At 35.5% G+C, this 24,174-nt stretch overlaps 1 protein-coding gene across 5 annotated transcripts in view; it reads right to left on the bottom strand.

The window, feature by feature from the left end:
* Positions 1–24,174, bottom strand: part of ARHGAP44 (Rho GTPase activating protein 44) — a 190,100-nt gene that overhangs the window by 48,129 nt on the left and 117,797 nt on the right. The window lies entirely within an intron of this gene.

Raw genomic sequence — 24,174 nt, 5'->3', positions numbered from 1 at the left:
CATTCTTCTTTGGGTAGCTTTAATTGTTGGACAGTCTTTTCTCCCATGAAATTGAAATCTGCCTTCCTGCATTTTCCACCCATTATTCCTAGTTCTACCCAGTGGGACTAAGCAGCACAAAACTAATATCTCATCAACATGACAACACTTCAAATACTTGTAGAGAGCTATCACATCCCTTAGTCTCCTCCAAGTAGGCTAAATATTTGCTAAGAAGTAAGAATAGGGGCCTGTGAGAGGTGGTACCAGTGGGGATAGCAGAACTACAGCTGATAAAATACTAAGTAATTTTTACATCATTCTTAATGGACAAATGAGAACTTCAGTTATTTACTAGCTTTCCACACCTATTTTTAGGTTTGCAGCTCATAAATAACCCTAAAGACTTTTGCTTTTATCTCTTTAAAATCACATAAGACCAGCTTTTCCAATGGGAGGCATGATGGAGTAGATGGTCTCAGAGTCAAAAAGACCTACTCCGAGTCCAACATGTTCAGCCTATAGCATATACTGCCTATGTGTCCTTAAGCAAAACACTTAATCTCTCATTATTTCCAGGCATTATAAAACCATTATTTCCATTTTAAAAAATTTACTTTTTTAATGAACAAAAATAAATTTTGTTCCCTACTGAAAAAAGTCTCCTCAATTAAAAAATAAAAGAAAATCATAAACAAAACCAGGTAAAAATATGCATTAAGTAAGAAAAAAATTCCATATTGGCCATATTAAAAAATATCTCATTACTTCTTTGTCAGGGTTGGGGGAGGGTGATAAGATGCATTATCGTTGGTCCTCTGCAATCACTGTTAGTCAATACTCTGATGTGAAATAAGGCTTTCAAAATAGTTTACTTTCATAGTATTGTTGAGTTAACTGCTTTCCTTGACATGTTCACTTCATATGTCATCAGTTTCCAGGATTCCTGGAAAATTCATTTTGAAATTTATTTTGACAAAATAATATTCCATTACATAATTTGTTCAGCCATTTCCCAATGGTTAGGTATCCCTTAGTTTCAGGTCTTTGTCTCCACAAAAAGCAGCTACAAATATTTTGGTACAAATGGGTCTTTTTCCTCTTTCTTTGACATCTTTGGGATTAAGGCCAAACAGGAGTATGAGAGAGTCAAAGGATATGTATAGTTTAGTAATTTTGGGGACATACTTTCTAATTGTTTTCCAGAATGGCTATACCAATAGTGTATTAATGTATCAGTATTTCTGCAATCCTTCCAATATTTGTCATTTTCCTTTTTAGTTAATTTTGCCTATCTGATAAGTATGAGGTAGAACTTTGGAGTTGCTTTAATTTACATTTTTCTAATTATTAGTGATTTGGAGAATTTTTCAAATGGTTGTTGAATACTAGGATTTCTTCCTTTGAAAACTGTTCATTTCCTATGATGTCACATCCCCCAACTTCTATTGGGGAATAGCTCTTGTTCAAACAAATTTGAATTAGTTCCTTATATATTTTAGAAATGAGATTCTCATCAGCAACACTTGCTGCAAAGAATTTTTTCCCTGTTACCTGTAACCCTTCTAATTTTAATGGCATTAGTTTTATTTGTACAAAAACTTTCTAATTTTATGTAATCAAAATGATGAATTTTGCCTTCTGGGACCCTACTTATCTTTTGTTTGACTTAACTGTTCCACTATCCACAGTTCTGAAAGAGATTTTCTGCCTTGTTCCTCTAGTTGCTGATGATGTGAAATTTTAGATCATATATAAAGTCATATATCCATTTGGCTCTCATTTTGGTATATGGTGAGAGATGTTTAGCCTATACCTAGTTTTTGTCAAACTGCTTCACAGGTTTCTCAGCAGTTATGGTCAAATAGTGTATTTATATACCAATGATATAAGTCTTTGGGTTTATCAAACACTAGGCTACTTGGTTTGTTTGCTTCTTTATGTTGTATGCTTACTCTGTTCTACTGATCAACCTCTCTGTTTCTTAGCCCCAAATGCTTTTGATGATTTTGTAGTATACTTTGAGTTCTGACATTGCTAGGCCCTGCTCCCCACCCACCTCCTTTCTTTTCCATTATTCCTGTTTCCTCCAAGATGAATTTCATTATTATTATTTTTTTCTATCTCTGCAAACTAAACCAGTAGTAGCTTAATTAGTATGACATTGAATAAGTAAACTAATTTGGATAGTTTTTCATTTTAATATTATTGACTGAGCCTTACAATGAAAAATTTAAATTTCTCCAATTATTTAGGACTATCTTTATTTGCATAAAATATTTTATAGTTATATAGGACATACAGTTACATAGGAACATGTAGTTCTTATATGTGAAGTTATAGGTAAACTACAAAGTATTTTCTATATTCTGTAGTTATTTTGAATGCTTTTTCTCTTTCTATCTTTTCTTGCTGAATTTTATTGATAAAATACAACAATTATTTTGTAGCTTATGATTTATGTGGATTTTTAATATATTCTGCAAATTTTCTAAAGTCGTTGTTTCAAAATTATTTTTATTTTACTTTCTAAATACACCTTCATATCATCTACAAAAAGCCATAATTTTCTTATGCTTAGTCCTTTCGTTTCATTTTCCTAGTTTTATTATTATATCTAGTACTCTAACACTCTAACAAAGAGAGGTGATGATAATGAACATATTTATGTTAACCTCAATCTTATTAGAAAGGCACACATTTAATATAAAGCTGAATCTTTGTTATAGATATGTATTACATTGTTAAGGAAAAATCCATAAATTTCAAAGTTTTCTAGTGTTTTTTAAAAGTCATATTTGTCAAAAGCTTTTTCCTGTTAACTATTAATATGCTAATCATGTATGACTGCTGTTGTTTTTGTAATTACATGTTCATTTTAATTTATAATTTCTTTATACTAACCCATGCATAAACATTCCTACTATAAATGTAAACTGGTCATAGTGTATAATCTTTGTGATATGCTGTGCATTCTCTTGGATAATATTTTATTTATTTATTTGGATCCAATGTTCATTAGGAGTAGTGCTCTATAGTTTTCTGTTTTGATTTTTACTTAGATATTAAGGCCATATTTGTATAAAAAAAGGAATTGCAGGATTCATTGTTTTCATAGTTTTGCAGTTTGAGGAATCATCCTTTGATCATTTAAAAAGATTCAATCTAACCTCGGGATTTTTTCTTTGGCAGATCATTTATGTCTTCTTCAATTTCTTCCCCCTTCCACAATTTGAGGCTGTTTCATTTATTTATTTATTTATTACAACTAGGTTGTAAATTTATTATCATATATTTGGGCAAAATAATTTCTAATAATGTTATTTTTTTTCTTCATTTGTGGTAAATTGAATTTTAATTTTTGCTACTAGATTTCCTCTTAAAAAATCCAATGGATTGTCCATTTTATTTTTACTTAATAAAACTACTAATTTTAATTATTAATTCAATGTTGTTGTTTTTTTCATTTTTGGAGGGGGAAAGGCAGGGCATTTGGGGTTAAGTGACTTGCCCAATGTCACACAGCTAATAAGTATTAAGTGTCTGAGACTGGATTTGAACTCAGGTCCTCCTGATTCCAGGGCCGGTGCTCTATTCACGGCACCACCTAGCTGCCCTGTTAATTCAATGTTTTGCTTTCAATTTTATTATCCTCTTGTTTGATTTTTACAACTTACATTTTGGTTTTTAATTGGGATTTTAAAAGAATAACCTGTTTTTCCAGGGTTTTTTTTTTCCACACATAATTAATTGATATATCCTTTCTCTCTTTTACTGATGATGATGTTTAGAGACATAAAATTACCCCTAAAGATTTCCTTGACTGTGTGAAAAATTTTGGTATGCTGTCTTATTGTTATGATTATTGTTAATAATTGCTATCCTCTTCCCTTTTATGGGTGAGTTTATTCCACTCACATTCACATTTATGACTGTTAAATGCTAATTTTGCTCTATTTTATTATCTTAAACTTTTTTTCTTCTCTTTGTTTCCTGGCTCCTCTTCATAAAGAAGTAGGTAGAGAAACAAGAGTGTGTTCAATAATAGTGATCTGTGTTTGATGCAATCAGTGTTGACTTCCCTGCCCCTCTTCTACTCTACTCAGATATCAATCACAGGTTCTTACCCTTTTTTTCCATTTTAAACTCCTCTTCATGGTTTAAATTTAAATTCTCAGTTCAGTATTTATTTGACTAATAACTTATTCTTTTCATAAGTCTATCCTTCCACTTATTGCCCCCTCAATCTGTTTCCTTTTATTTTCCTGGTAAATTAAATGTATTTCTAAATCAAACTTTGCATGTGTTTGTGTTTTCTACTCTGTGTGTGTGTTTTCCATTCTCCTTGGAGCACTTCAGATGAAAGCAAGATTCTAATGATGTCTAATCTACCCTACACCTTTCCTCTTTGTATAGACTTTTACTTTTAACTCCTGATGATGCAAGATATACTTCTCATTCACACCTCCTTTCTTCTCTAGTATGTCCTTTCATACTTCTTCCTTTCTTCTTTTAAAATCATCAAAATATAACAAAATCCTTCCAAACCCTTTATATTATATGACTCTTATCACTCTGATGAAAGTAGGGTTCTGAATAGGCATATGTATGACCACCCCACCCCCGGCCCATTAGAAACATCCTACACATAAAATTCCTTCTGAACCACTTACTGACATTTTAAAGTTTCTGTTTACTCTTATTTTTGTATTTCAAAGTTTCTACTTGGCTCTGATCTTTTTAATCAGGAACTTCTGGAAAGCCTCTATTTTAATAAAGGTCCATTTATCCCCCCTATAGAATCATACATAAGACACTGTTGGTTGTAAGCCTGCATTTTTTTTTTGTCTTTTAAAATATTACATTCAAGGGGCAGCCTCAGCGAGTAAGAGCACCAGCTCCAGTGTCGGGATGACCTGGGGATCAAATCCGGGCTCGGATACTTAGTACCACACCCAGAAATAACTGGCTGTGTAACCTTGAGCAAGTTACTTAACCCCAATTGCTTTAAAAAATAATAAAATAAAATAAAATGTTACATTCCACATTATCTGCCCTTTCTATAGTTGTTCAGTTATGTCTGACTCTTCTTGACTCTGTGGATTACATCACACCAACACTGTTCATGGGGTTTTCTTGGCAAGGATAATGAAGTGGTTTGCATTTCCATCTCCACAGGCAAACAAAAGTTAGTTTGCCATTTCCATTTCTAGAGGCCTAGAGCCACACAGGTGATAAGTGTCTGAGGCTCAATTCAAACTCTTTATGATTCCAGGCCCAGGTGTTTTATCTATAGTAGTAGCAGTTAAATCTCGTGTTATTCTTACTATGGTTCCTAAGTGCCTGAATTCTATTTCTGGTTGCATGCAGAGGTTTTTCCTTAGGCAAAGCTTCTATTCAGCTTCAGTTTTATAATTGAGAATGCTTGGAAGTCCTCTGTTTCATTAAAGATTCATTAGTTAGTTTTGATAAGTAAGTATTCTTGGAAGATCATATTCCTTACTCTCCAACTCCTTAAAGTGGCAGGTACTAAATTTTGTGTGATCCTAACTGTGCTTGAGCTCTGTCTTTGTGACTGCTTTCATTATAATTTTCTTTTGGGGTTTACAGGCTAGATTTTTTTTAAGAACCTGATCTTAAACCCAAATCACTATGGCTCTCATTCATTAGTCAAAAATAAGTCCCAGGCCAAGCCTCACTTGGTCACTGTTTGGACCCTGACTGGTTCAGAATTAATTTAAACAGCAATTGTTTTTGTTTTGGCCAGAAATCCTGAGGGTCTTCTCCCAGATTGGGTTTTTTTTGGTGTTTTTTTCAGGCCATTCTCTGCCTCTTTTCTTACCTAGCCTTAATCACTGAATGGGTGTTGCCTCAGTCAAACTGAGACCTGCTAAAGATCTTAGGCCAAGGTCTACCACTATGGGCAGGGTCATTTCCAGTCCTCCTGATCTATATCTTGCCACTGGATCCAGATGGCTCTGAAGGAGAAAGTGAGGCTGATGACTTTGCAGAGCTCTCCCTCAATTAAATCCAATTCACTTGCATGTCATGGCATCACTTCCCTGATGTCATGGTCCTCTTCAAGAACCAAGAACAAACAACAACAACTTTGACCAGCATTTGACCTACAACATTCTTGGGAGGTTTCATTTTGGGGTTTCTTTAAGGAGATGGTTGGTGGGTTTTTCTCTTTCCCCTTTGCCCTTTGGTTCTAATATGTCTGGAGAGTTTTCTTTCATGATATAATAACCAGCTTCCTTTCTTGGGTCAGTCTTTCAGGTAGTTTAATGATGCTTAAATTAGTTCTCCTTGACCCATTTCCTGGGTCAGTTGTTTTTTATATGAGATACCTTACATTTTTTTCAATTTTTTTCTAGCTTTGGATTTTGTTTTAATAGTTCTTGTTCTTTTTATGGAATCATTGACTTTTGTTTGGTTCATTCTAACTTTCAGGGAGTCAGTTACTTAGGTTTCTTTTTATAACTCTTGTACTAAGCTGTTAGTTTTCCAAGTCTTTCCTCTGAAAGTTCCTCTTCCAATTCTTTTCTTTATCCCTCTCATTTCCTGCTGGCCCTATTCTGACTTTCATATCCCCTTTACTTCTAGCTCAACCTAGAACTTTCATCAATATCTAGAGCCCCCTTGCTCTGCTAAAATCTACTGACTCAACAACCTACTCACCATGAAATATTCCTCCACAAGGCCTGCTCTTTTTTTTTTTTTTAAACTATTGGTGAGCTCCTCCAGGAGTCTACTTTGTGGATAGGCTGGGACTGGTCTGCCTTTCTCTGGACTCCAAAACTATGCCCTGATGCTAGGTACATTTACCCCACCACACATTTTAGTTCCCTTTTGTGAATTGTCTCCCCCCACCATTGGAAGGTAAACTTATTGAGGGCATGAGCTTTCTTTTTCCTCTTAACTTTTTTCTCTAGTGACCAGCACAGTGTCTGATACATAAATAAGTGCTTAATAAACTATTTCCTTATTTTATTTGTATCATTTTAACCCTGTTTGTGTTTTGTCTATCAAGATAACTCTTTATCTTTTTTAGTTTAGCTATTCTTTTAGCCTTACTTCCTAAATTGGGACTTTGTGTTAGGACTCTGATCCTAAATATAGGCAGGACTTGTAGAAGGACTGTTGTGGCTTTGCATGATTCTAGTCTTTCTTATGTAGTGGTCTTGCCACTACCTTCTTTGGTTGGGTGCTGTGTTCTTCAAGGATCATATGGGCAGTTTGAGACAGGGAGCCTTAGACTTTCAATTGGCTCTATGGAGTCAAATCAAGGGTACAGTTTGATTACTACTCTTCTGGGTTTTCCAGTATCCAGAATCCAGTTTCTGTTGAGGCAACAGAGCTGCAGATTTCCCCTGGGTGGTGCTCCAGAAAACATTAGCTGGCCCCAGACCCAGTCAGCTGGGTGAAAGTTTCAACAGTTCCAAAGAGCTTGTGATGCTAAACTATCCCTAATTCTGGGCAAAAGATATGGGACTAACACCCCAATTTCTTTGAGTGTGCTGCTGGTGTGGCCATGTTCTGGACGCAGAGATGAGTTTTATAGTCTATTCTTGGTTATCATGGACTATTAGCTTGGCTCTGATCAGAGTTGTGGGGGCTGAGTCTTAAATCAAGCCCTTCTATGACACCCCTATGCTACTATCCTGGCCCTAACACTGAGCTTGCCATCTACTTTGGATACCAGCACTCTGTGCTGTTGGCCTAGTCTCTGCAATCTTTTCTGGGCAATCCTGTACTTCTGCTTTTTTGGAGGTCAGAGGCTGAGTTCATGACCCTAAAACTTCTGGGAGATTCTAAACTGCTGACCTAGGCCCAGGCTGAAGCCACAATCCTAGCCCAACATTTTTGCACATTTTCTTCCCTGGTCACTTGCCTATGAATCAAATTTGTCATCTTGGACTGGAGAGATGCCCCACTGTGATCTTTCCTTAGATAACTTCTTAGTCTTGTGGTCTTAGATTTTTTTTTTGAAGCAGCTGTGGGGGAAATTGGTCTATATTACTTCTTTTGACTTGCCATCTTGACTTGTCTTTCACTATTTTAATACAAGCTAGATTTATTGGGAATGTAGAAGGAAAGGATTCCTATATTGGAAGATTGGACTAGTTCGACTTGAAGATTCTGTGATTGCTTAATCATGAGACCATAAAGGTGGTAGGCAGGTAGCTGTTGCAGTGGATAGAGTAGAGGACTGGGAGCTAGAAAAATTAAGTTCAAATTCATCCTCAAACGCTCACTAGATCTGTCCCTGGGCAAGTCACTTGTCCTCTCTTGACTCAGTTTCCCTATCTCTAAAATGTAGTAAAGATCAAATGAATTGACATATGTAAAGCACTTTGCAAACCTTAAAGTACTATATAAATGCAAAGTATTATTTTTACTGAGGAACTAGGAAGGCCTTAGAAGAGTGTTGTGGCTATGGCAACAACAACAAAAAAAGAATAAATTGCTTTCACAGATATCCTGAAAGTGAAATCAGTAGGACTTGGTAAATAATTAGACAGAAGTGATGTAGTTTCAAAGATGATTCAAGAGATCTTAAACCTGTTATCTGGAGAAGTGTAACAAGACTAACAGAGGCAGAATTGGGAAATATGGAAACCTAAATTCAGTGCTAAAATAGTCCTTAAAGATAAATCATTTCCATCCCTCCAATTTTATAGAGTACAACACAGTACTCTGTGAGCTGTATTAAGCTGAATGTAATTTTGTATTATTTTATTTGAGATTTAGTGGGCACTTGGAACAAGAGCTCAGCTAAGAAGCTTAGTCTGGAGATACAGACTTGAGCATTATCACTACGGAGGTAATAGGTAGAGCTATGAAGACTACATGAACTTTTCCAGCACACAGTATGTGTAGGATATAGTACAAAGAGAGAAGACTAGAAGGCTAAGGACTGGACCTTGATTAACACATATTTTTAGGAAACAGGTAGTCATAGAGAAGCATTTAGAGTAAAAAAAAAAGAAGGTACAGTTGGAGAGATAGGTTGGGAAGCAGTCTAGTACAGTGTTTGGAAGCTAAAGGAGGAAAGAATTTTAAGAAGTGGAGTTGGTTAAGTCATACCTAGCAGAGAAGTCAAGGTGAACAGAGAGAGCATTGTCAACTTGAGTCACTCCCAGGAGATGTGAATTTGGCTCTTCCATGAGTGTAATAAAGAAGACCTAAGTCTCTTCCTTACAAGACTAAAAAGAGGGGGCAGCCAGGTGGCGCAGTGAGTAAGAGCGTTGGCCCCGGCATTGGGAGACCTCAGATTTTTGTGTGGCACCCACACAAAATAACTGGCCATGTAACCTCGAGTAAATTACTTAACCCCCAAAAAACTTAATTGCTTTAAAAAAAAGACTAAACAGAGGTGGTTCTTTAGCATTACAGAATGAAAAGGGGAAAAGAGTAAATTGATATCCAAAATATACTTAACTAACCTCCTTTCTAGCTAGGCCTTAACTTGCTTTTGAGGTTCCTCTCCAATTCTCTCCTTAATTCTCCCTCCACTCCTTCTGACTCTCAACTCCCTTCTAATTCACTTCTCTGTTCTGTAGGTCTCTTGGATGTACTCTAACTCACACTCTAAGGGTCAGAGAGTGTCAGTGAGTTTTATGGTTATAGAAAACTGATTTAGAGCAGATGTCCTGGGCACAAAGATTCTTCCCAAAATCATCATCTGTCTATCCCCATGTAAGTGTACAAAGTTTGACTGACAATTACTATAAGTCACCCTTTACTTTCCAACTTTACAAACTTCCAGAAAAACATTCTCCTTTAACATAAACTTTCCATGAAAAGAAGACTAACAGTCTGTGTGGTGGGAGAGACTTCTTTCAATTTCTGATCTATACATTTTTAAATCTGCATGTTCTTGTTTTCTCTAAAAGAACATTTCTTAAATATTTTTTAAATAAATATCATAAACCTATGCTAATCTGGTGAAGTCAAATAAACTCTTTGCACAATAATGTCTAATGCTAGCTGCCAAGGCTCAAGACTATAATCCCAGCTAACTGGGTCACTGGTTGAGATGGGCAGGTTTCAAGGTCAGGAGTTCTGAGCTATGGTGGGGTATTATGCTAACTGGGTGTTTACAGTAAGTTTGGCATTAGTGTATTGACACCATGGGAGTAAAGGACCACCAGCTGTCTAAAGTGGGGCAAACAAGGCCCATCAGAAACAAAGATCAATGCTTCCATGACAATAATAAGCCCCTGTACTTCTAGTAGGTTTGGATCAGGAAACCAAGTCTTTAAACAATAACAAAACAGAACTGTTTATTGCTTTCATTAATAATTAAAGGAAATACTAACTTTTAGTTAGAAGTTAGTACAAATAAAATTGCAGTTTTTTTCCTATACAAGTTCAAGGACTCCCTGAAATCTGTCTATAGTATACCAGGGGCCCCAGGATAAGAGCCTTTGCCTAAAGGAACTTGGCCTTGGCCTTACCATACACATAGAAAAGACCAGGTAGGGGCAGCCAGGTAGCACAGCAAGTAAGAGCACTGGCCCCAGTGTTGGGATGACCTGGGGATTGAATCCGGGCTCAGACACTTAGCACCCACCCAGAAACACCTGGCTGTGTAACCTTGAGCAAGTTACTTAATCCCAATTGCTTAAAAAAAAGAAGAAAAAAGACCAGGTATATGAAGACTGACTACTGATCAGATAATAGTATAATTAATGACATGTAGAACTGATCCATCAGTACATATCTATATAGATATAAAGGTATATGTATATATGTGTCTGTGTGTGTGTATGTGTATATATACAGTAGACCTTAGGGGCTTTTGTATCAGTACCCATGGCTTTGGGGTCAGACAATTGATCAGAAGGAGATTACAGGGGACTGTTTGATGACATTGAGAGCAGGACTCTGTTACATTGCCCATACACGGTTTTGGGTAGCAGTCCTAGGGCAAGGAGGAGCACTAGCAGGAGTGGGAGCTCTGGTTATAGTTCCAAGGAAGAAGAGTGCTTCTGGTTGCTCACAGACCATAACACCTTGGAAGAAATGAAAACTTACAGACCCTTAGAACTAACGCTAAAAATACCTGAAGTTTGGGACATGCTACCCCCCCCCCCCAGTCCCCTGGGAGCAGAGCCCAATTTTAACATAAATTTAAAAGTAAAGAAATAGGTTGGAAAAGTGATCAAATAACAAAAAAAGAACCATATCACAAAAAGTTACTATGGTGACTGGGAAAATCAAAACATACCCAGAAAACAACAAAATCAAAACAGCTACATGGAAAGCCTCAAAGAAAAATGTAAACTGGTCTCAGGCTCTGGAAGAACTCAAAAAGGATTTTAGAACTCAAAGAGAAGAAGAGTGAAAACTTGGAAGAGAAGAGAGTGATGCAAGAAAATCTTGAAAAAAGTCAGCAGGTTATTAAAGGAGGTATACAAAATTTTGAACAAGGGGTGGCCAGGTAGCTCAGCGAGTAAGAGCACTAGCTCCAGTGTTGGGATGACCTGGAGATCGAATCCCAGGCTCAGACACTCAGCACCACACCCAGAAATAACTGGCCGTGTAACCCTGAACAAGTTACTTAACCCCAATTGCTTAAAAAAATTTTTTTTTGAAGAAAATAATACCTTAAAAATCAGAACAGGCAAAATGGTAAGAGGCCCAAAATCACTGAAGAGAATTCCTTAAAAATCAGAATTGGATAAATAGAAAAAGAGGTACAGGGGATGCTAGGTGGCGCAGTGAGTAAAAGAGCTGGCCCTGGAGTCAGGAGGGCCTGAGTTCGGTTCCGGCCTCGGACGCTTAACACCCGCACAAAAAAAAACTAGCCATGTAACCTTGGGCAAGTTACTTAACCCCAACTGCCCTCCAAAAAAGAGGTACAAAAAATTTACTGAAGAAAAGAACACCTTAAAAAGCAGAATTGGCCAAATGGTAAAGGAGGTACAAAGGCTCACTGAAGAAAATAATTTCTTTAAAAATTTGAATTGGGCAAGTGGAAGCTAAGGATTTCACATGACATAAAAAAAAAACATAAAACAAAATACAAAGAATGGAAAAAAATAGAAGTAAATGTGAACTATCTTATTGGAAAAACAATAGACCTAGGAGAGATAATTCAAAAATTATATGAAGCCATGATAAAAATAAAGAGCCTAGACATCATATTTCAAAAAAATAAAGAAGGAAAAATACCCTGATATTCTAAAACCAGAGTATAAAATGAAATTGAAAGACTCTATCAATCACTTCCCAAAAGAAATCCCCAAAGAAAAACTTCCAGGAATATTATAACCAAATGCTAGATAGAGATGTCACCTCAAGGATAAAGTACTGCAGGTGTACAGAAGGAAACAATTCAAATACTGTAAACCACAGTCAGGATTATACAAAATTTAGTGCCTTTAATATTAAATGATGGGTGGACTTGGAATATGATATTCTTAAGGGCAAAGGAGCTAGGATTACAACCAAGAATCAGCAACAAAGAAATACTGAGTATAATCCTTCGGGGGGAATAATATAAATTTAGTAAAACTTGAGGACTTTTTAAGCATCCTGGATGAAAAGACCAGAACTGAATAGAAAATTTGATTTTCAAATATAAGACTTAAGAAAAGCATAAAAAGGTAAACAGGAAAGAAAAATACTAAGGGATTCATTAAGATTAAGTGTTTACATTCCTATACAGAAAGATGATACTTGTAACTCCTAAGAACTTTACCATTATTAGAGCAGTAAGAAAGAATATACATAGACAGAGCACAGAGGGGTGAGTTGACTATAATGGGATGATATAAAAAAAATAAAATTAAGGGGTGAGAAAGAGGGATACACTAAGAGAACGGAGAGGGAGAGGTAGAATGGGGTAAATCATCTTGAATATAAAGAGATACAAAAGAGATTTTACAGTGGGGGTGATGAAGGGAGCAGTGGACAATGCTTGAACCTTACTCTCACTAGAATTGGTTTAAAGAAGGAATAACATATACACTCAGTTGTGTGTAGAAATCTATATACCCTACAGGAAGTAGAAGGGGAAGGGTCAGGGGGGGGCTTATATAAGAGAAAGCAGATAGGAGGAAGAGGTGGGAAGAATAATTTTGAGGAAGGACAGGGTAAAAAAAGAGGGAGAGACAGAGAAGAATAAACTGGGGGAAAGTATGATGGATGGAAATATACAGTTAATAATCATAACTATTAATGTGAATGGGATGAACTCAACCATAAAAGGGAAGCAGATAGCAGAATATATTAAAAAGCAAAATCCTACAATATGTTGTTTACAAGAAAAACACTTGAAGCAGACACACACACACACAGAGCCAAATCTACTATACTTCAACTGAAGAAAAAAAAAGCAGGGGTAGCAATAATGATCTCAGACAAAGCAAAAAGGAAAAGAGATTTAGTTAAATACAATAAGTAGGGAAACTACATTTTGGTGAAAGGTACCACAGACAATGAAGAAACATCATTACTAAACATCTATGTACCAAATGACATAGCATCCAAATTAATTTTTTTTGTTTGATACTTTATCCCCCCTCAATTACATGTAAAAACTATAGGATATATATATATATATATATATATGTATATATAACATTTTCATATAAGTCATTTTGTGAAAGAAGATTCAAAAAAGAAAGAATGAAAGAAAATAAAAAATAATATGCTTCAGTTTATATTCAGAAAATTTCAGTTCTTTCTCTGAAGGCAGATAACAATTTTCATAAAGATTCTTTTGGAATTGACTGTCTTGGATCATTATATTGCTGAGAATACCTTAATCACTCGCAATTCTGTGTACAATCTACTCCTGGGTCTGCACACTTCACTTTGTATCAGTTCATGTATGTCTTTCCAGGTTTTTCTGAAATCATCCTTCTTGTCATTCCTTGTCATAGTAGTCTATCACAATCATATACCGCAGCTTGTTCAGTCATTCCCCAATTGATGAGCATCCCCTCGATGGCTAATTCTTAACCACCACAAAAGAACTATGATAAATATTTTTGTACAAGTAAGACCTTTTCCTTATTATAAAAAATCTCTTTTGGATACAGACCTAGCAGTGGTATTTCTGGTTCAAAGGGTATGCTCAGTTTTATAGCTCTTTGGGAATAGTTTCAAACTTGCAACCAAATTCTTAAAGAAAAAAGTTAAAAGAGTTATAGAGGGAAACAGACAGTAAAACTATACTGCGAGGATATCAACTTTCTCATTTCAGAATCAGATAAATCTAACAAAAAAAACAAGAAAAAATTTAAAAAGATGAATAAATTTTTTTGAAAAGTTAGATATGATAGACCTCTGGAGAAAACTGAAAAGGAATAGAAAGGAACATACATTTTGCTCACTGGAACTTGACACTTACACAAAATTGATGATGTATTAATGGCATAAAAACCTCACAACCAAATGCAGAAAGCAGAAATAGTAAATGCATCATTTTCTTATCAAAATGAAATAAAATTATATTCAAGACATGGCTGTGGAAACATAAAGCAAAAATTAATTAGAAATGAAATGATCTAATCCTAAAGAATGAGTGAGTGGGCCAAAGAACAAATCATAGAAACAATCAATAATTTCATTAAAAGGAATGACAACAATGAAATAACATGCCAAAATTTATGGGGGTTGCAGCCAAAGCAGTATTAGAGAAATTTGGTATCTCTAAACATTTGCATCAAAAGAACAGAGAAAGAGCAGATCAATGATTGGGCATGCAACTAAAAAAAATCTAGAAAGAGAACAAATTAAAACTCCCCAATTAAATATCAAACTGGAAATCTTGAAAATTAAAGGAGAGATTACCCATTAGACTAATATATAAAATCAGAAACTGGTTTTTATGAAAAACCACTGGTTAATTTGATTTTTTTTTAATGAGAAAAGCAAATTACCTGTATCAAAAATGAAAAGAGTGAATTTGCCCCCAATAAAGATTAAATTAAAGCAATTATGGGGAGCTATTTCCCCAAATATGCCACTAAATATAAAAATTTAAGTGAAATAGATGAATATTTATAAAAATATAAATTGCCCAGATTAACAGAAGAACAAATAGAATATCTATATAAACCTGATTTAAGAAAAAAAATTCAATGAACTCCCTAAGAAAAAGTCCCTAAAACTAGACAGATTCATAAGTCAATTCTACCAAACATTTAAAGAACAATTTATTCCAATACTATATAAACTATTTGGAAAAAGAGACTAAGGAGTCTTGTGAAATTCCTTTTGTGACACAAATAAGGTGTTGACACCTAAACCAGGAAGAGCAAAAATAGAGAAATAAAACTATAGAACCCATGTCCCTAATGAATATTGATGCAAAAAAATTGAACAAAATACTAGGAAGGAGATTATAGCAATTTATCACAAAGATCACACACTATCTATAGATGGGATTTATTCCAGGAATGTATGACTGGTTCAATATTAGGAGAACTATCTGCATAATTGATCACATTAATGATAAAAGTAACAGAAATCATATGATTATCTCAAAGAAAAAGCTTTTGACAAAATACAACAGTCATTCTATTAAAAAATAAACCAAGTGTTCCTTAAAATGATAAGAAGTATCTACCTAAAGGCATTAACAAACATTATCTGTAACAGGATAACCTAAAAGTCTTTTAAATCAGATCAGTGGTGAAGCAAAGATACCCATTATCACCAATAATATTCAATATCATACTAGAAATATTTGCTATAGCAATGAGAAGGAAAAGAAATAGAAGGAATTAGAATAGGCAGTGAGGAAAAAAAAAACTATCACTCTTTGCAGATGATATGATGGTATACTTAGAGAACCCTAGGTGAATCAACTAAAAAACTACTTGAAATAATTAACAACTTTGGCAAAGATGCAGATCATAAAATAAACCGACATAAATCATCATTTCTTTATATTACCAACAAATTCCAGCAGCAAGAGATAGAAAGAGAAATTCCTTTTAAAATAATTGTAGACAATATAACATACTTGTGAGTCTACTTGCCAAGACAAACCCAGGAACTATATGTACACAATTACAAAACACTTCACACAAATAAATTCAGATCTAAACAACTGAATAATATTAACTGTTCATGGGTAAGCCAATCCAACATAATAAAAATGACAATTCTCCCTAAATTAGTTTATTTATTTAGTGACACAGCAATCAAACTACCAAAAAAATTATTTTACAGAGTTAAAAAAATTTATAGCAAAATTCACCGGAAAGAATAAAAGGTCAAGAATATCAAGAGAATTAAGGACAACACATATGAATAAAGATGCCCTAGATGTACCAGATCTCAAACTGTTTTATATAGTGGTTATCATCAAAACCATATGGTACTGACTAAGAAATATAATGGTGGTTAGAAAGTAAAGTGAGCAGAACCACAATAACTATGTTACTGTACACAGTAGCACAAATATTTTATGAGGATCAACTGCAAATGACTTAGCTATTCTTTTTTAAGTTTATTTATTTTTAGTTTTCAACATTCACTTCCATAAGTTTTAAATTTTCTCCCCCTTCCTTCCCTATCCCCTCCCCAAGATGGCATGCAATCTGATACAAGCTCTACATATGCATTCCTATTAAACATATTTTTACATTAGTCATGTTGCATAGAAGAATTAGAATGAATGGGGGGAACCATAAGAAAAAAAAGAAAAACAAAAAAAGAAGACTGCTTCACTTTGTATTCAGAATCCACAGTTCTTTCTCTGGATGTGGATGTCATTTTCCATCATGAGTCTTTTGGAATTGCTTTGGGTCCTTGCATTGCTGAGAAGGGCTAAGGTTATCAAAGTCAGTCATCACACAATGGCTGTGACTGTGTACAATATTCTCCTGGTTCTGCTCACTTCACTCAGCATCAGTTCATAGAAGTCTTTCTAGGTTTTTCTGAAGTCTGTCTGTTCATCATTTCTTATATCACAATAGTATTCCATCACATTCATATACCACAACCTGTTCAGCCATTCCCCAATTGATGAGTATCCCCTCAATTTCCAGTTCTTGGCCACCACAAAAAGAGCTACTAAATATTTTTTGTACATTTTGTACTTTTCCCATTTTTATGATCTCTTTGGGATATAGTCCTAGAAGTGGTATTGCTGGGGCAAAGGTGACTTAGCTATTCTTAACAACACAATGATCCAAGACAATTCTAAAGAACTTACGATGACAAATACTATCTACCTCCAGAGAAAGAACTGATGGAGTTTGAATGCAATTAAAAGCACACTTCTTACTTTCTTTATTTTCCTTTTCTTTGTCTGCATTTTTTCACAACATGGTTAATATGGAAACATCTTTTGCATGACTGCACATGTATAATTTTTATCAAATTGGGAGAGAAGAAAGAGGGGAGGCAAAGAATTTGGAACTCAAAATTTTCAAAAATTAACGTTAAAAATTTTTACAAATAATTAGAAAAAAATTTTAAATCAAATATTTTAAAAGTAATAAAAAGGCACAAGACTAGGGAAATGATAGTAAAGTTGTGCTCCACTATGATCAGAACACATTTGGAGAATTTTAAAAATTCTGGGCACCACCTCCTAGGATGGACAGAAAAATCTTTTTAACAATAAGAACTATAAAAAGTAGAATGGGCTATAACTGGGCAATGGGTTCTATCTCAATATATCTTCAGACAAAGGCTGGATGACCACTGACTATGTTCTAGAGGATTTTCTCGTTCAGGTATTGGTTAGAATCAATGGCTTCTGAGGTCGCTTCCAAGACTCAAAGTTTACAATAGTTCATATAAAAATACAATATCAGTAATCTTCATTATTTCATTTTCATTGTATACTAAAGTAATATAAAAATCTAAACCTTTAAGAGGAAAAAATGGGTGAAATATTCATCTTATCAGAATATAATAGAGGTTGAGAACTACCAGACATCTTGGTATTTCCAAGTCAGAGGAAAAAACATTGTCCTAGTCCTCTTTAGGAGAAAAAAATGAGTTAAAACAGGAGTTCTTAAAGGGACACACATGCCTGTGAGACAGACTAAGAAGGAAGAGCTTCTGCAAGAGCTGAGCAGCAGCAGCAAGAAGTATCCTCAAACTCTGAGCTGGAAAGAATTGGTGGAATAGAGACAACAGCAAAAAGTGAAAATTGAAATAAAAGACTGAAAAGGGAAAATTAAAGGCAGGCTGAGCTGTGGTAGAGATTCTTTCTCTATAAGCAACCGAAGATGAAATTACATGTGTAACTGATAGACTGGTGAAAGTTCTTTAAGAAAAAAAAAAAGGTTGCTCTTTCACTTCCCTTTTTCTCTCTTTTCCTGTCCAATAATAGATACAATATGCTGCGGTAGAATCTTTTACCTAAAAATTTTCTATATCTTGATTTTTGCCACAATCTGTGATTTTATATATATATATATGTATACATATACATACAAATAAATATAGCTATGTAGCTATAGTTAAGAGATATACAAGAATTTAGACACTGTGCTAAGTACTTTACAATTATCTCATTTGATCCTGCTAACCCTAAGTGAGAGGCAGATGCTATTATTATCCTAATTTTTCAGATGAGGAAACTAAGGCAAACAGTGGTTAAGTGATTTGCCCAGGGTCACAAAACTTGGCCAAGTAATTGTCTGAGGTCACATATGAAGTCAGGAGCTCCTAACTCCAAAACCAGCACTCTATACACTCTGCTATCTAGCTGCCATCTAGACACCACATGGACCTGAGGGCCATTATATTGTCCCTGGGTAAGGGATAGTGACCTAATTGTTGTAATAGGGTGTGGGAATTAAATCTTCAGAGAAAAAGAGGTAAAAAAAAACCAAACAAGTCATACCCTAAATACCTCCCAACCTGGGAGGAGATAGGATAAGATGGGACAATTCCAACTCTACCTCTATCCAGTAGGGAAGAGACAACAGGGCAGACTGAGTATTAATAGGCCAACCTCATAGCAATACCTGCAGTTGTTAAATAGCAATTTTTTACCTTAATAATTATAACATCTTAATAAACATAGCATCTTTGAAGCACTCTGCCAAACATAAATTCAGATTTTTTAATCAATTTTCACTAGAATCCAGTGTTCTTTCTGCTATGACTAGTTTAAAAATAATTCTAGAGTAGTTTTAAGATGTTGGACTGTAGAAACAGATCTGTATAGCTAGAAGAAAGTTTTGATGTAATTTAGATCAACTCATTTTACAGTTGAAGAAATTCTGGCCCAAGTAGACCAAGTAATTTTTCATCATCATAGAATCTGAGTTGTAAGGAACCTTAGCAGTCATCTAATTCAACCCATTCACTAAAGGAATTCTCACTAAAGTTTCTCTGACAAGTGTCTATCCTGCCTCTGCTTAAAGAACTCCAAGGAGAGGGAAGCCACCATTTCTCTAGGCAGTCCACTCCACTTTTCTACAGTTTTTATTGTTAAGTTTTGCCTGACATTGAGCCAAAATGTACTTCTTACAATTTCCACCCATTTGCTCTGGGTCTACCTTCTTGAGCCAAAAGAACAAGGTTAATTCCTTCTCCATATGACAGGCTTTCAAATAGCTAAAGATAGCAGTCATGTTCCCCCAGAATTATTTTCTTCAGGCTAAACATTTCCAGTTAATCAGTCTTCATATGTCATGTCCTCAAGGCCATTTAGACCTTAGTTATCCTCCTCAGGATACTTTAAGCTTATTGTTATTCTTAAATGTTGGTGACCAGAACAGTACATAATACTTCGGATCAGTTCTGATGAGGTCAGAGTATAGATTCCATTCTTGGAAGTCATATTTTTCTTAACACATTCCAAGAAGACATTAGCTTTTTTTTTAGTTGCTACATCACACTACTGACCCACACTGAGCTTGCAATTCACTAAAATTTCCACTTTTTTTTAGAATACTAGCTGTTTACCAATGCTTATTCTATCTTATACTTCTGAAGATTTTTTTTGGTAAGTGATTTTATTGCATTTTATTATATTCAGTCCCATATTCTAGCATGTGAATATCCTATACTTGTCAGATTAATTTCATCTGCAAATTTGATGAACACATCAACTATGACTTTATCTAGGCCACTGATAAAAATATTAAACACCACAGGAACAAGCACAGACCCATGGAATAATCCACAAGAGATCTCCTGTCACGAGGACAACGAACCATTGACAACTTCTTTTTGCATCTAGCATCCGACCAGTCCTGAACCTATCTGATTGAATCATTGCCTAATCCACATCTTTCCATATTCTTCATAGGAATAGTATGAGAATATTCTATTAAAAGATTTACTAAAATATAGTTAAACTATATCTACAACATACCCCCATATTTACTAATTTAGTAACTTTGTCAAAAAAGGAAATAAGGGAAATCTGGTGAGATCTCTTTTTGAAGCCATGTTGACCCTTTATAATCAATTTTTCCAAAGATGGCAGAGTAAAAGCAGGGACTCACCAGAGCCCCTCAAAGTCCTCCAAATACCTTTAAAAATAACTCTAAACAAATTTTAGAGCAGTAGAACCCACAAAAAGACAGTGAAGCAAATCTCGAGTCTAAGACAATCTGGAAGGTTGATAGGAAAAGTCTGTTGTGCCAGGCTAAGAGAGGAGCACAGTCCAGTGTGGGCCATGCCAGCATAGACCAGACCCCAGCAAACCCAGAGAAGGCCTCAGGGAACTGAATCACTGGCAGCTGTGGTGGTTTCCAGACTTCTCAACGCACAAACACCAAAGACACCTTAAAAGGTAATTAGGAAAGGTCTTTTGGACCTGAGTTGAGAGAGGAGTGCAGTCCAGCCCTGGCTCCAAAACAGCCCTGGCCCCAGCAAACAAGGAGCAGACCTGGGGAGTGACAGAATCAGCAGTGGCAGAGGTGGTGGCAGCTGTGTTGGCAGTGGCAGCAGCTGTTTCCAGAACTCTCAGCCCACAGATGGTTAGAGGATTGAACAACTGGTCAGAAGGAAATTACAGGGGTCTCTTTGCAGGCACTGAGGCAGGACTCTGTTGCTTTGCCAATACTTGGATCTGTGTTGGAGTCCTGGGTGGAAGTCTGAGGTCGAGGAGGAGCATTAGCATAGCAGAGCTTGTGGTAACAGTGGACAGGGAACTCTGCTCACAGTTCCAGGGCAGAAAAGAGTGCTTGTGGTCACTCACAGACAAGAGCACAGGCCAAGAGTGTAGTAAACACTTTCCCTTAGAACATACCACCTTGAAAGAATTGAAAACTCTCAGGTCCTTAGAAGTATCTCTGAAAACAACTGCATAAAACCCCTGAAGCTTGGGACAGAGCATCCTCCGTACTGGAATCATAGCCCTGCTTTAACAAAGAGTTAAAAAGTCAAGAAATAGTCAGGCAAAATGTGCAAACAATGGAAAAAACTCAGACAAGAGTTTTTGTCCTTACTTTGTTTCACTTTGGCCACAAAGAAGACCAAAACATACACTCAGAAGATGAAAACAAAGTCAAAGCTCTTACATCCAAAGCCTCCAAAAATTATGGAAGAGCTCAAAAAGGATTCTGAAAATCAAGTAAGAGAAGTAGTGGAAAAACTAGGAAGAGAAATTAGAGTGATGAAAGAAAATCATGAAAAATGAATCAATAGTAATCTAAAGGAGACACAAAAACATACTGAAGAAAATAAAACCTTAAAAAACAGATTAGACCACATAGCAAAAGAGGTCCAAAAAGCCAATGAGGAGAAGAATGCCTTAAAAAACAGAATTAGCCAAATGGAAAAGGAGCTCTAAAACCTCACTGAAGAAAATAAGTTCTTAAAAATTAGAATGGAGCAAATGGAAACTAATGACTCTATGAGAAATTACAAAACAAAACAAAAAAAATTAAAAATAGAAAACAATGTGAAATATCTTATTGGTAAAACAACTGACCTGGAAAATAGATCCATGAAAGATAATTTTAAAATTATTGAACTACCTGAAGGCCATGATAAAAAAAGAAGACTAGACATCATCTTTTAAGAAATTATCAAGGAAACTGTCCTGATATTCTAGAACCACAGGGTAAAATGGAAATTGAAAGAATCCACCAATCACCTCCTGAAGAAGATATCAAAATAAAACTTGAGGAGTATTATAGCCAAATTTCAGAGTTCCCAGGTCAAGGAGAAAATATTGCAAGCAGCCAGAAAGAAACAATTCAGATATTGTGGAACCACAATCAAGATAACCCAAGATTAGCAGCTTCTATGTTAAGAGATAGAAGGGCTTGGAATATGATTTTTCTGGAGGTCAAAGGAGCTAGGATTAAAACCAAGAATCACCTACCCAACATAACTTTGTGTAATCCATGAGGGGGAAAATTGATATTCTAAGATATAGAGGAATTAATGCATTTTTGAGAAAAAACCAGAGCTAAATAGAAAAGTTGGCTTTCAAAAACAAGACTCAAGAGAAGCATGCAAAGGTAAACAGGAAAGAGAAATCATAAGGGACTTATTAAAGTTAACTATTTACATTCCTACATGGAAAGATGATATTTGTAACTCATGAGACCTTTCTCATCATTAGGGTAGTTGGAGGGAATATATATATAGACAAGAGTGCACAGGATGAATTGAATATGAAGGGATAATATCTAAAAAAATAAAATTGAGGGGTAAGAGATAAATGTACTGGGAGAAAGAGAAAGGGAGAGGTAGAATACGGTAAATTATCTCACATAAAAGAGGCAAGAAATGGGGCGGCCAGGTAGCACAGTGAGTACCGGCTCCAGTGTCGGGATGACCTGGAGATCGAATCCCAGGCTCAGACACTTAGCACCCACCCAGAAACACCTGGCCGTGTAACCTTGAGCAAGTTACTTAACCCCAATTGCTTAGGGTCGGCCAGGTGGCTCAGCGAGTAAGAGCACTGGCTCCAGTGTCGGGATGACCTGGATCAAATCTGGGCTCAGATACTCAGCACCACACCCAGAAATAACTGGCTGTGTAAGCTTAAGCAAGTTACTTAACCCCGATTGCTTTTAAAAAAAAAAGAGGCAAGAAAAAGCTTTTACAGTGGAGGGGAGGTGAGAGTGAATGAATGAACCTTACTCTTATTGGAATTGGCTTAAAGAAGGAATAACACACACACACTCAATTGGGTATGGAAATCTATCTTTCCCTACAGGAAAGTAGGGGATAAGGGTGGGTGATAGAAGGGAGGGCAGATTAAAGAAGGGGGTAATCAGAGCAAACATTTTTGGGGAGGGACAGGATGAAAGGAAACAACATGACTATTTTGGAAGTGCTTTGCATGACTACACATATATAACCTATATTGAATTGCTTGTCTTTTTAATGAGGGTGGATAGGGAGAGAGGAAGGGTGAGAATTTAGAACTCAAAGTTATAAAAATGAATGTTAAAATTGTTTTTAAATGTTACTGGGAAATAAGATACACAAGCAATGGGGTATAAAAATCTATCTTATCTTGCCCTACAGGAAAATAGAAGAAGGGAATAAGAGAAGGAGAGGGGGTGATAGAAGAGAGGGCAGAATGGGGAAAGGGGTAATCAGAAGCAAAACACTTTTGAGGAGGGATGGAGTGAGAGAAGAGAGAGAATAGAATAAATGGGGGGTAAAGAGGATATAATCACTCTTCATATAAAGTAATTAAAGCTATGTACAGCCATATGAAAAAATATTCTAATTCACTATTGATTGGAGAAATGCAAGGTAAAACAATTCTGAGGGACTACCTCATACCTAGTAGATTAGATAACAGAACAGAAAAGGTAAATGACAACTGTTGGAGGGTATGTGGGAAAAAATAAGACATTAATGTACTGTTGTTGGAGTTGTGAATTTGATTAAACTATGGCATAGAACAATTTGGAACTATGCCCAAAGGACTATAAAACAAGGCATAACCCTTTGGTATAGCAATACCACTACTAGCTTTGTATCTTAAAAGAGATAAAAACAAAAAGGAAAATGACTTATATGTATAAAAATATTTATAGCAGCTCTTTTCTGGGGTTAAAGAACTGGAAAATGAGGGGATGCATATCAATTGGGGAATGACTGAATAAGTTACATGTAATTGTGATGGAATATTATTGTACTATAAGAAATGATAAGCAAGACGCTCTCAGAAAAACCCAGAAAAATTTACTTGGGTTGATGCAAAGTGAAATGTAATGGGTAAAAATTAACAGCAATATTGTATGATGACTGTGAATGAATTAGCTATTCTCAGCAATA

This window comes from Petaurus breviceps, unplaced genomic scaffold, assembly GCF_028583685.1.
Source record: "Petaurus breviceps papuanus isolate PSGF00001 unplaced genomic scaffold, PetGlider_PUasm1.0 90925, whole genome shotgun sequence".
NCBI classification, from domain to species: domain Eukaryota; kingdom Metazoa; phylum Chordata; class Mammalia; order Diprotodontia; family Petauridae; genus Petaurus; species Petaurus breviceps.
The sequence above is the reverse complement of the archived record's forward strand: the minus strand, read 5'-3'. Positions and strand labels throughout refer to the sequence as shown.